This window comes from Vicugna pacos, chromosome 9 (assembly GCF_048564905.1).
Source record: "Vicugna pacos chromosome 9, VicPac4, whole genome shotgun sequence".
In the NCBI taxonomy this organism is placed as follows: Eukaryota; Metazoa; Chordata; class Mammalia; order Artiodactyla; family Camelidae; genus Vicugna; species Vicugna pacos.
Window position 1 is genome coordinate 21,573,570 of NC_132995.1, and position 14,217 is coordinate 21,587,786.

The window sequence follows — 14,217 nt, forward strand, 5'->3', positions numbered from 1 at the left end:
CTCTCCCAGACTTCAGACAATACTATAGAGTTACAGTCACCAAGACAGCATGGTATTGGTACAAAAACAGACATATAGACCAATGGAACAGAATAGATAGCCCAGAAATGAACCCACAAACTTTTGGTCAACTAATCTTCGACAAAGGAGGCAAGAATATACAGTGGAATAAAGACAGACTCTTCAGCAAGATAGACAAAAACAAGATACAATAAAACCCCTAGAGAAAATACAGGCAAAATATCTGACATACATCTCAGAAATGTTCCCCTGGGGCAGTCTACCCAAGCAATAGAAATAAAAGCAAGAATAAACAAATGGGACCTAATGAAACTTAAGAGTTTCTGCACAGCAAAAGACACCAAAAGTAAAACAAAAAGACAACCTAAAGAATAGGAGAACATTTTTGCAAATGAAACTGACAAAGGCTTGATCTCCAGAATATATAAGCAGCTCATATGGCTTAACAAGAAACAACCAAGTAACCCAATCCAGAAATGGTCAGAAGACCTAAACAAGCAATTATCCAAGGAAGACATACAAATGATCAATGGGCAAATGAAAAAATGTTTAATATCACTAATTATCAGAGAAATGCAAATCAAAACTACAATGAGGTATCACCTCAAACCCGTCAGAATGACTGTCATTCAAAAACCCACAAATGGCAAATGCTAGAGAGGTTGTGAAGAAAGGGGAACCTCCCACACTTCTGGTAGGAATACAGTTTGGTGCATCCACTGTGGAAAACAGTATTGAGTTTCCTCAAAAGACTAGCAATAGACATGCCATATGACCCAGGAATCCCGCTCCTGGGCATACATCTTGAAGGAAACCTACTTCAGGATGACACCTGCCACCCAATGTTCATAGCAGCACTATTTACAATAGCCAAGACATGGAGACAGCCTAAATGTCCATCAATGGATGACTGGCTAAAGAAGTTGTATATTTATACAATGGAATACTACTCAGCCATAAAAACTGACAATATAGGGCCATTTGCAGCAACATGGATGCCCCTGGAGAATGTCATTCTAAGTTAAGTAAGCACCGTAACAAGAAATAAAGAGAAGTTACCTCCAGGTACAGTTATTTTGACTAAAATATCCATACAGAAAGCAAGTCACCCCCACGACTGCTGCCAGGAGGAGCACCTGAGTGTAATTGCCCAGCCAAGCAAAGTAGATTCTGAACTTCTCACCATAGAATTTCCTGCAGAAAGACAGAAGGTAGTTTCAGAAGACACACATAATCACTCTGTAGCTTCATCCTCATGTTAATTTCTTTTGGGGGGCATAATTAGGCTTATTTACTTGTTTTTTAAATGGAGGTATTGGGGATTGAACCCAGGACCTCATGCATGCAAGGCATGCACTCTGCCACTGAGCTATACCCTCCCTCCATCATATTAATTTCTGATTCTAAATCAAGGGGGCTTTAAGTTTAAACCTCTGACTCAATTCACACTTAAAACATATGCGTTTTCATAGCAGCCCCCAAATTCTACCGTGAATTAAGAAGTATTTTACATATCATAGAAGTACAGATCACTGGTTCACCTGCTGAAGAGAGATAAATGAGAACAGAGCAAAGGAGGGGACAAGACCGACTCTGGAGCAGACACAGGGAATCATCACCACTCACTGGACAGTCTGGCACATTCAACAAATCCCCCAAAGATCATTCTTAACAGGCTTGACACAAGTGGACATCAACAACTGGCTCAGTCATCTCCTCCTGCCTTATCTCGGGAACTCCACTGGAGCAAATGCATCGTAAACCACCGATAATAAGGAAATGGCTGATAATGATAACAACTAGGAGTGTAATGTCTCTCTAACAAAATATTTATAAAACTCACTATGGGAATGGGAGAGGGCAGGAGGGATGTGACTGAGGAAGGTACTGCCCTGTATTCTTTGTAGCTAGCACGTCTGTTCTTCCTAGCTTTTAAAAACTCTTCAATGTTTCTCAGTTAATCTGGAGTAGATGGAACAGGCCAGGGAGGAAAGATTAGAAGAAAGGAGGCAGGGTATGAAGTGGTGCCAGGCTGGTCCTGAAAGGGAGGCAGATACAGACAGGAAGACACAGAGGGTTTAAGGATGAGGTGGAACAATGAGACGGCTGCTCAGGTGTGTCCTGCTGTTGCTGATACTTCCCTCAACTGGCTTACTGCTGAGTAGGCAGTGCCTGGCAAAATCTGTGGATTTCCCCAGCTCTGAGTTCTCTCTGAGGCTTCCGGCTCAGTCTGGAGCTGAGATGAACTCCGTGGGCTTAGTCTAGTGGGAAATGAGCTCTGAGAACAGCCTGGAGTCCTGGGAAAATTCACACAGGGATCCCCTTAGGCTGGACCAGCGTTCACAGGGCTACTGTGAGACCAGCCCCATCGTCAGAGACCTGGGCATTGACCATTCCATGGGGAAAAGAGCTGAGCCCAATGCCAAATCAGATAGGAGGGACAAGCTGTGTTCATTCTCATGTGACTGGGCTTTGTGGCCTGGCCCACGGATGGCAGGCTCAGGATGCTGTCTGGCAGAGAAAACCCTGGCAATGGGTTTGAGATGTCTTGGACTCTTTCTTGTTAAGCTTTTTGTAATACATTCTTGTCAACTTTCCGTCCTGAAAATACCACATTCAAAACTGAAAGAATGTTAGAAGTTGCCTGCTCCAACTGCCCAATGGTAAACACACCGTGCTACAGTTAGAGAGCTGGTCAGGCAGCCTCTGCCTGGATATTTACAGTGACGGGGAGTTCATTACTTCCAAAGGTTACATGTTGGCAAGAAGGTCAGAAATAATTTTTGAACCTTAAACAGATATCTGCTTCCTAGTCCTAGCTGAAAGGCTAGGAATAATGAGGATTCCTTCAAATGTAGTTTTGCCTGATTGTTATCTCTCTCTGTCAAAAACACCCCAATTCTTAACATCAAATTTTCAAAATTCAGGTTAGATTTCTTTTTATCAAAGTTATACTATACATTCATTAAAGAGTCAAACAGTTCTCGAACACCGATTGTAAAAAAGAGCAGTTCCCAACAACCGCCCCATTTCCTGGCTGGAAGCATCCACATTCAGCTCCTACTGCTGACTCTTGGAATACTTACACCCTTTCTCTGACTAATATCCTTGTAACACAGTCTACTGACTTTTTCAGCTTTATGTATAACCGATTTAACTTTCTACTTTGGAAAATGAGGTTTAAGCTCTTTTTCAAACCCCATCTCATCTACACACCCAAAACTTCATTCTTCCAATATTTTGATAAAATTACATTATAATTTTGATCAGCTCATTATACTTGCTTTACATTATTAAGAATCTGTACAGACTGTTCAGAGCTGTAGCAAGTTTTCTGCTAGGCTTACTTTTTTCTTCCCTGCTTTGTTTTTCCTGGAGATAATAATTGTCTTGGTGGTTCATACCTTAGAATTCTGTGCACTTAACAATTCAACCCCAGACCTTCTCCTAATGAATAACTTTCTCAATATTTTCCAATACACTGTCTACAAATTACATCTTCTTGAATAAATCTCTTCAGATCTCCTTCAATGTGGATTAACGACATGCTAGACTTGTCACAGAGCTCAAGGAGCCACTATTGGGAAACAACAAAGGGAATACATCGACCAAGAGCAGGGAACAGATCAACATAATTTCCTTAGCAAACATACTTAAAATAGTGGGAAAATTGTTTTCTTTACAAACACAAACACACACACAAACCCCATAAAGAATGGTTAAAGAGACATCAAACCCATTGCCCTGCCATCAAATTCTGTATAACATAAAAATAACAGGAGGAAAATATCATATAAATATGAATCTCAAGGGGGATGGTGTACCCTCTGGCAGAGTGTGTGCTCAGCATTCATAAGGTCCTAGATTCAATCTTCAGTACCCCCATTAGAAAAAAAATTAAAAAGAAAAGAAAAATGTATCAACTTTAAATATTTACATATGTACAAACATCCTCTTTTAAAACTCTGTTCTACAGGATATCCCGGGTTAATGAGAAAGTGCCTCTTCATGACTGTGATCCTGTTGATATTTGAGGGAGGAAATTGGAGTATGAATACAAGAAATAAAATCCCTTATGAAATAATGATCCTGGGTGACAATCATTATTGGCTGCTGTCATCACAAAAAGAGAGTCAACTGGACATTATATACCTCATGACAGGAGTACAAAAGTTCACATAACAAGTATTCTTGCACAAAGTTGAACCTCAATCAGATCAAGCTTTTAGGGGAGGATAAAATCACTTAGCTAAAGCAAATACATAGGATGGAGAAACAAGTCTAACACCACAGGGGAGAATGAAATCAGCCAAACAGGAAATAGAGAAACCCCTCAGCAATTTCAAGGAAAATGAGAAACAGGAATAGTATAGATTAGAACCCACTTGAGAGATATGCTAGCTGCAATGTCTGAACCTAGTCTGGACCCTGATTTCAACCCCAAAACTACTTAAAAGTGTATTTTTGTGACAATCAGGGAATTATTTTGTAACCCTAAAAAAAAGGAATTTTCCAATTTTATTGGAAAGAGAACTTGTCATTTCACTTATGAAAGGTTAAGCTATGTAGGGTTGTCTTCAAAATGATCCCGTAATGTGGGGGGGGGAGGTGGGGATGAAAGATGCAACAACAGTGACTCTGAGTTTATAATTCTGGAGCTGGGTGACTGATATAGGCAGGCTGGCTGTGCTGTTCTCTCTACTTCTGTACATGTTTGAATCTTTCCATAAAAAATTTGAAACAAACAAAAAGACTTCAGTGTTTTATAACCCTCACTTTGAAGGTTAAGAGGTTGGCCCAAGTAGTGGGCACCTGCATTGGGCACTGAGATTAGAAAGAACAGGCACCTGGCTCCAGGCTGACCTGGGACTACCTTGACCCTCCTCTTCTCCTCACCATCCACAGCCAGCCCATAACTGCATCCTGTCAGCTCCACTCCCCAAACGCATTCCTCCCTGGCTCCCACCATCTCTCATCTGGCCCACTCCAAGAGCCTCCTACCCGGCCTCCCTGCTTCCTGGGTCCCTGCAATTCATTCTCCACATTATCTTTGCAAAATGTGAGTGAGAGAAAATTACTTTAGTGCTTAAACTATCATGACTTCTTCTCACTACACTCTGAGTCTACACTCCATTCCGTGTTCCTGATGACCTTCTAAACCTCGTGTCTCATCACTCTCACCAGCGCTGGCTCCAGGATCTCCTCAAACCTGCTGAGCACATTTGTGCCTCGGGATCAATGGACAAGCTGCCTCTATTCCTGGGTTGAATTTTCCCAGATCCTCAAAGTCCAGCCTCCTTAACACCATCTCAGCTCACATGTAATCTATGCAAAGATAGCTTTCTTGACTCACTTCCCCCCAAGTCTCCCATCTCAACACTGTGTTATTTCCTTCATTTCAATCTTACATTGTTTCCTTATTCGCCCGATTATTTTTCTTTGCTCGGTTGTCCTTGGCCTCCCTCCCCCCAGCATCCTTGCCCAAACAGCATAAGCTCCCAGGGAGCAGCTGGCACTGGTGCTCTGAGAAGACACATGCTGAGTGTGACATTACAGTCACGTGGTGTAGTGAAATGGTTTTGAACAGCAGATACAGCAAAGCAGTGAGAATTTCTCTCTTATTTTATAATTTAAGTGAAATCTAACATTTACTCCTGTTTAATGAAGAATTTGGTAGATCTTTGTTCCCAGTTCCTGGACAGCAACCCCTAAAGCCTTGAAATTTCCCAAGATTGGTGTGTATTTGTTATCCATGGTGGACCCTTGGATGGCTAGTGTTCATGGGATGACTCAGGATGGGGACTGGCCAGCCAGAGACACCAACCATGTGATTAGAGGAGTGGGGCTTTGAGCTTTGTGACAAGTGAGTGACCACCAGGAGAGGAAGGGGCTCAACGTTTAGGGCTAAGGAAAGGTTTGAGTTACAGTTAGGGTTTGGGTTAGCCATGTTGGTAGTGACCCAATAAGTCATGTCTTTGTAATAAAGCCTCCAGTAAAATCTTGGGGCAACAAAGCTCACAGCTCCTGTGAGCTTCCTGGTTGGTAGCACTCTTGGAGGACTGTCACACTCAGATGCCATGAGGGCAAACCTGAGCCCATCTCAATGGAGTGCTCTCCACAACAGCTCACCTGATGAGATCTAAGGGCTGCTTCTTGTCTATGCTTCGAGGAGGAGCCCATTCCCCGTACAGAAGGCCCTGTTCGCTGGGGCAGCTGAGGTCCTCTGACGGAGGCTGAAGTTGCACTGGGAAGCAGAAGCAAACAGGTGAGAGTCACTGTCGCCACGTGTTCACATGTTCTGTTGATAAAATGTGGTGCTAACACATCATGGTCATTTGTAAATAAGGGGCCCTCACTTGCCAGAAGGGATGAAGGTACCATGTAATTTTTCATAATTCTCACCCAGGATTAATACTAACCCCTTGAGGGTCACTTGCAAACGTGGGTGGAAAGGAACGCTTGGATGTTACAGTCCTGGGACCACCGTGGGTACCCGTTGAGAGCCTTGCAGATGCTTAATGTCCTACAACCGGGCCAGTCTTCCTCAGCAAAAAAACTAGGCCACCCAAGTGCCCAAACTGCTGCAGTGGAGGGACACCTGATGGTCCAGCCCCCTCCTTGGACACCCAGAGGAACCTGGACTCTGGCTGGTTAGGGGCAGGGTCAATTCTAAAACCCAGGCTTTTTTGTCCCCAAAATTCAGTAGTTATTCGGTGACCGCACATGGAATATAAACAATAAAGAAATTTGACATGATGTTATATATTTAGCTGACTCAAGAAACAAAATTTAAATCCAGTCATTCTCCTTCCCACCTGACCTACTTTCCTTTCTCCTGTACTAGAACCAGATTATTACCCACCCAGCATTAACATGGATCCTGACTCCACTTACCTCCCTCCCAAACACCACATAAGATCATTCCTCAGCCTGGATGTGCGACCAGCAATTAAAAGAGGCTTTAGTGGAAAAGAACTGGTTGTGCACTGATGCCAACTAATCACTGTAGAATCCTGGTGTCCCACATTAATAATCATGACAGCTGTTTGCAAGTGTCCCCAAAGCTCATTTCAGACTGTAACTGCTAATTTTGCTGGGGCAAATATATAAATATTTAACATGTGGACTGCTGGGCTGGACTGCTATGCTGGGTCTCTGATCCAGGAATTTCAGTGTCTGCTCCCTGCACACAGCTCCCTCTTCTGTTCATGCATGTGCATCAAGCAGCTGTTTAGTGTCCATTTTAATATCTTAAACAGTGCATTTCAGTATTGTCTTCATCCACAAATACGTGTACCACACAGTAGTAATGATCAATCTCAGTCTTTGCTCTCTTTGGTCTTAGAGAGTCAGATAAATGGATAGCAAAAATAACAAAGTCATAGAGTGCTATAATTATAGTATTTCCTTTATTTCAATGACAGGATTTATTTAAAGAGCTTAGATAAAACATCATTGCATTTATGGCATCTTTAATCGTGTGAAGCTGTTACATTTTAAAAACTTCATTTCATGTGAGATGTTATCAGTTAGAGAAGTGCTTCTGAATTTGAGGGGTTGCTGTCATCTCAGACGGAGTCCCTAAAAAATGTCAACACTCTGCAGTATTGCCATCATGACAAGAACCCAGATGAAATTTGGAAAACCCTGTGGCTTTCTAGTGCAGACAGAAAATGGTATTTCAGGGGGAAAAAGCCTGAATTACAGAAAATGATAAATTAAATGGTCTAACATGCATTTCCCTTACAAAGAACTAATACTTCTTTGGTTGATAATAACATCTGTCAGTATTTATGAAAAGAGCTTACAGATGCATAGTATTTACTATTAGCCAGGGCTGTTCTAACATTGACACAGATTCATTAATCCCCATAGCAACTCTATGAGGTGGGTACTATTATTATCCCCATTTTATTGATGAAGAACTTGATAAACACAGAGGCTAAATGACATTTACAAAGTCGACAGCGAGAAACCAGCATAGGTGTTCCAGCCTGAGTCTACGATCTTGGTTACTACTCCTTTATTTATTTATTTTTTTTTTTGGTGGTGGGAGATAATAAGGTAATTCTGATGTGGGGTGGGGAGGTATTTAAGGTTATTTGTCTATTTTAGAGGAGGTGTTGGGGGCTGAGCCCAGGACCTTATGCGTGCTAAGCATGCACCCCATCACTTGAGCTGTACCCTCCCCTCTTGAGTCTATGCTCTTAGCTGATAATCCACACTGCCCCACATGGTAACTCTGGGGGAACTACAGTTCATTCATTCACTCATTAAACTCAGCCTTCCCGGTGCCTGGGATTCAGCAGTGAACAAGACAACATGGTTCCTGCCCTAAATGAGCTTGTCGCATCCTGACATATTATCTTCCTTTTACCCAGGAAGAAACAAGGTCAAGAAGATTAGCCTTTTCCTGTTAACACCAGAGGATACATGAGGTGCTTTATTTCATTTCTGCCATTTGACTTACATCATGGGGAGGGAAAGCTGCCTTGCAGATCCCAGAGCTCACAAGCCTGATAATCCCGAATATTTTTAACACTGTCCCTTACTTGATACTTGATCTGAGAAAGGATGAAGTAAACCTAAAAAGATTCTAAGAAAGAGTGTGGTTTATACAGGGTAATTAAACAGCCACTGTTCACTCTCCTAACAGGAATCTGTAGGCATATTTCTTTTCTTTCTCTTTTTTCCTTTGTATGGGCAGCTTTTAAAAACCAAACCAAGCCAACCAAACCAAATCACTGATAATTCAACAGCAGGTTCGAAATCACCCCCAAGACAGCAGCTAAACTCGGGTTAGACTTACAATGTGGCTTCTGGTGGCTGGATTGAAGAATGTATCTCTATCCTGAATATAAAAGTCATTCACACAGCTCTTCTCAAATAGGGCAATGAAAAACTCTTGCTCCGGTTGATAATAGCTTCATCCACTTGGAGGACTTTCATAAAACAGCTGAAATTATCAAAGGCTGAGGACCGGGTTTTCAGATCATTGGGCTTCAGAGGCAATTTTATGTGCAGTATCTCAGCGTATATACAGATCACCTCCCACAGGGTGTGTACTTTTGCAAATACAAGCTTGTCATCCAAAACCTATATTGGGAGAATGAAAACACAAACCAGGAAACTATTTTCACATTTTTAATACACAGATTTTTCTTACGTTGCTGTTAGTTGAAGCACTTGTGTAAACACACACACATATGACACTGGTAAAAGTGAAGATATATTAAATAGATTTGCAAACCATCATACATTTTTGCCTTAAAGATAATGTCTTTGTTGAAATTACTGAAAAGTTATTTAAAATCCTTACATTTCATTCATAAAATAAGCAATGTTTTAGATGAAAAAATTTTTAATTTGTAGTCCAAATTAATAACTAAAAATAGAAACACCAAAATATTCTTTGCAGTGGTATTGCAATGATAATTTTTTAAATTTCTGAAATCTTGGACTATTTACATATCTGTTCAATATAGTGTTAAACAGCCATTAAAAGGGATTTAAAAGAATTATATTTATTGATATGAAATATATAATAAAAGGAAAAAGCAAAAAAATGTGAAATAATAATTTTCCTTTTTGGAAGGGAAAAATATCTACATTTGAACAAAAAGTTTAGAAGGATTTTAAGTTTCTCTATGTATAATTAAGGTACAGATGATTTTTAATTCCTCTGTTCTTTCATTTTCAAATTTGGGGGGTAAATTTTTATAATAAAAAAATCTTTAAAAAGGTTCTTGCATAAATACATTAATAGATATAATTATGACTACATTCTCTGGCTATTAAAAAAGATCTCCTAGCTTTGGATCTGAAACATACATTCCATAATGCAGATTCTGACTGACTCTCCTCCCAGCCCACAACGTAGGCACGACTAGGGTGACATGTTTCAAATATCATTCCAGGTAACATGCAGGCTCCCAGCCAATGGCTGCAAAGGGACTGACACTTATCTGGTTGCTCCCAGCTGTAGACCAACACAGGTGAGGTTAGATTCATAGGCTCATGTTTTCTCTGTCAAAAGAAATCAGAAAATGTTAGGCTTTTACTTTCACCAAGGGAACAAGAAGTTGTTTGATTTTTTTATGCAAAAAAAATAACAACAAACCAATTTGAACCTGAAGAAAAGACATTTGCTCAAAACAGCACAGTAGCAATGAAGGTGCTCTGGCAGGCAGGGACTTTTTGGATTCCTGTGAGTGCTGGACTCCTCACATGGAATTCCCTTGGCACTCCAGAAGGCATGTGGTGGTCCCCATGGATTTGTGGCCATATGTGGTGCACAAAATTCTCTGGCTTTGCCACAATTTCAAAGCCTTTTTTGGCTTATGAAAGGTTTTGCACTCAAATGGAGTTTTCTTGAGTCCACCCACTGATGTCATTCACCAGAGTTATAGTCCAGATCTGACATTCTAGACTCTTAAAATCTTACATACATTCAAATGGTTCAGATTTGAATGTGTATTCACCTCTGCATGCCTGGGCCAAATTCGATATAGCCACCCGGACAAGTTCTGCAAAATACAAAGAAATTTTTCTCTCTGCAAGGCTGATATGTCTGTGAAGCTTTAAAAACTTCTGCATCTACAAAAATAGGGAACCAATTCAACAATATCACATCTATCCATAATGCATGGCAATTTAAAAAAATACTGTATTTACTGCTATTAAATTCTATCTGGCTTTTGACAAATTGTTTCCTAAACTGTAAGGAAAGTATATAAATGTAGAGAATTTTTGACCTTTTAAGAGAAAAAGGAACCCTCCTACTCTGTTTGTGGGAATGTAAATTGGTGCAGCCACTATGGAGAACAGTACAGAGATTCCTTAAAAAACTAAAAATAGACTTCCGTGTGATCCAGCAATCCCATTCATGGGTATATGTCTGGAGAAAAATATAATTCAAAAAGACACATGCACCCCAATATTCACAGCAGCACTATTTACAATAGCCAAGACACTGAAACAACCCAAATGTTCACTGACAGGTGGCTGGATAAAGAAGTTGTTGTATATTATATATATATATGTATATATATATTCATATATACATATATATATTTATATACACACATATATACACATGAGACACACACACACAATGGAATACTGCTGAACCATAAAAAATAAAATAATGCCATTTGCAATAACATGGATGGACCTACAGGGTATTATGCTAAGTGAAATAAGTCAGAGAAAGAAAAACAAATATTCTATGTATTAACTTATATGTATATCTAAAAAATAAAACAAATTAATGGCTATAATAAAACAGAAATAGTCTCACAGGTACACAGAACAGACTGGTGGTTACCAATGGGGTGAAGGAGGAGAGGGGAGGCAGGAAGGGGTAGGGGAATGAGAGGTAAAAAGTACTACATAGAAAATGGATAGGTTACAGGGTTGTATCATACAGCACAGGGAAATATAGCCATTATTTTATGGTGACTTTAAATGGAATATTATCTATAAAAATGTTGAGCCTCTGTGTTGTACACCTGAAACTAATATGATGTAAATCAACTACTCAATTACAAAATTTTTAATCAAAGATTTCTTTTCATATTACTTGCAATAATTTAGAAGCCAGCACTGTCAATAGAAACATAGTGCAAGTCACAATTTTCCAGTAATCCCATTTAGAAAATAAAAAGGAACAGATGAAATTAATTCCAGTAATAATTATATTTATCCCAAAATATCCAATATACTATCATTTCAAAAGTGTGATTAACACTTTTAAAACTTATTAGTAAATATTTTACATTATTTTTGTTGTACGAAGTCTTGAAAATGTATTACGTATTTTCCACTTATAGAACATCTCAATTCACAATAGCCACATGTGGCTGGTGGCTACCATACTAGACAGAGCAGATTACACCATTCACACTTCTTATAAATTACCTGCTCTTACTTCTTTAAAAAAACTTGCAGAAAAGGCTCTAGATATTCCCTATATCAAACAAAGCAACCTTGACGGGTGGGGAGTATCTTCATTATAAAGTGAAAAATAAAGGTAAGAGCCATGGTTACATGTATGTTAATGTAACAACACCTTCTTAATTCATTCAGGACTTTACAATCTTTCTTCATATGCCAAGGATTCACTGTCACTGTGCAATGTTTTTCGCTATTATCATCTTTGGAATTGACAGGCTTCTGATGACCCTACTTAGTGCATCTTTGCATAAAAGAAAATAACAAAACAGAGAAAAAGACCTTATTAAAGATAATTTAGGGAGGAGGGTATAGCTCAAGTGAAAGATTATATTCTCAGCATGCACAAGGGCCTGGGTTCAATCCCCAGGAATTCTTCTAAAAATAAATTAAATAAAAAAATCTAATTACCATCCCCCTGTATAAAATTAATTAATTACTTTAATTAAAAGTTAAAAAAATATAATTTAGTGCCTGCTTATCAGGCTACAAGTGCTACAATGAATGCCCCTCCCCCCATTAATTTAGAAGTCTCACAGTATTTCCCAACATAAAGGCTAAAATATAATTCAGAACACTTTCTGATGGTCAGCATGATTTTAACAAAAAAGTAGATAATTACCTCCCTGGTGTCAAAGCTCTGTCAGAGATGGGCACAGAAAATTTAGTAAAAATGATTTTGCAACTACCTTTGAAAGAAATGCTGAGAAATGATCTTTTCTGTTGGAAATTAGCCTGCTTTTACATTCTTCAGTAGGCATACATGTTTACAAACCAGGCAGGAACTGGATCCTATTTTACACATACTTTAGAAACTGATCTGAATTTTGCTCTCAACCTGCAAGGCTATTTCTTAGGTAATAACATAAGCTGGCCACTATACTAAATTTTGTTTCCCTGTTTGCTTAATCCTCACAACAACTCTGTAAGCTGCTATTATTACCCCCATATAACAGATAAAGAGCTTGAGGCAGAAAATAATTTGGGTAACTTGGTAAGTGGTGGAGCTGGGTAAGACTGCAGCCAGTCTGACACTCAAGTCCATTCTTCTAACCAATGTCTGATACTGCTACCTACATTCAGCAATGACCATTGATTTCATATTTAAGTGTGTCATTTCTAAAAGTGCAAAGCTATATTAGTACTGCTGTGTAAATTATTCTTTTGAGATGTGATTGTCAAAAAAACAAAAACAAATAAAATCAGGGTGCCACTGAGGGGAGGGCAAACTGAATATGGAAGGACACAAGGGGACTTTTTGAGGACACAGTTGCACAACTCTAGAAATAGCTAAAATGGCTGCCTTGTACAATTCTAATGTGTGAATTTTCTGGCCAGTAAATTACACCTTAGTAAAGCTATTAAATTAAAACCTGGGATACCAAATTAAGACTAAAACAGATATATATATCACACAAAGAACAACAGGCAAATATCATTATTTACTGCTCCATTTTCCTTCATGCAGCTTCCTTTCCTCACCCATTCCTGAAAGGATGATTCATTTTTAAAATAGTCTTTTAATTTATTCAGAAAATAATTTTTGACTGCCTACTATGTACCCAGGACTAGTCTAGGCACTTGGAATAGATCAATAAACAAAACAAAAGTCCTGTCCTCACGGAGCTTGGTTGGAGTCTTGCTGGGTTGGGGGGTGGAGATGACAATTCACACAACAGAGAAGCAGAGTAGGTGGCATGTTAGGAAGGAGAAACCATGGAAAAAAGTAGAAAGGGCAAGGTAAAGAGAATTGAGGGTATGGGATGAGGGTTATGTATTAAATACCACAGCAGCCCACACTGAGGACTGAGGTTAGAACTAGGACTAGGAGGTGAGAAGTCCCAGGTGGACAGAATAACCATTACCAAGGCCAGCATGTTCCAGAATGGGGGCACAGCTGGAGCTGCAGAGAAGGATCAGTGCAGATCCTATACAGCCTTGGAGGACGTTGTAAGGACTGTGGCTTTTACCCAGAGTGAAATGGGGAGGCACTGCAGAAGGATGACACAATCTAACTTAGGTTTTCAAGGCTCACTTGACTACAGGGTGAGAATAGTCAAAACGGGTCAGAGATGAAAGGAGGGAAGCCACTGAGAAGGGCTGTGCAGGAGGAGAGGACAGTGGCTTAGGGCAGGGAAGCAGCAGTGGAGGCAAGAGCCATGGTGAGAAGTGGCTGGGTTCTGGATATGTTTTAAAGGCAGTGTTAAACCAGATCTATTGACAGAATTCATGTGGGATGTCAGT

At 39.7% G+C, this 14,217-nt stretch overlaps 1 non-coding gene across 1 annotated transcript; it reads right to left on the bottom strand.

Annotated features, from left to right (window-relative positions):
* Nucleotides 1-1,328: 1,328 nt before the first annotated feature.
* On the bottom strand, nt 1,329-1,401 carry TRNAA-UGC (transfer RNA alanine (anticodon UGC)). The gene has a single exon. It is a non-coding gene; the product is annotated as a tRNA-Ala (tRNA).
* Nucleotides 1,402-14,217: the final 12,816 nt, after the last annotated feature.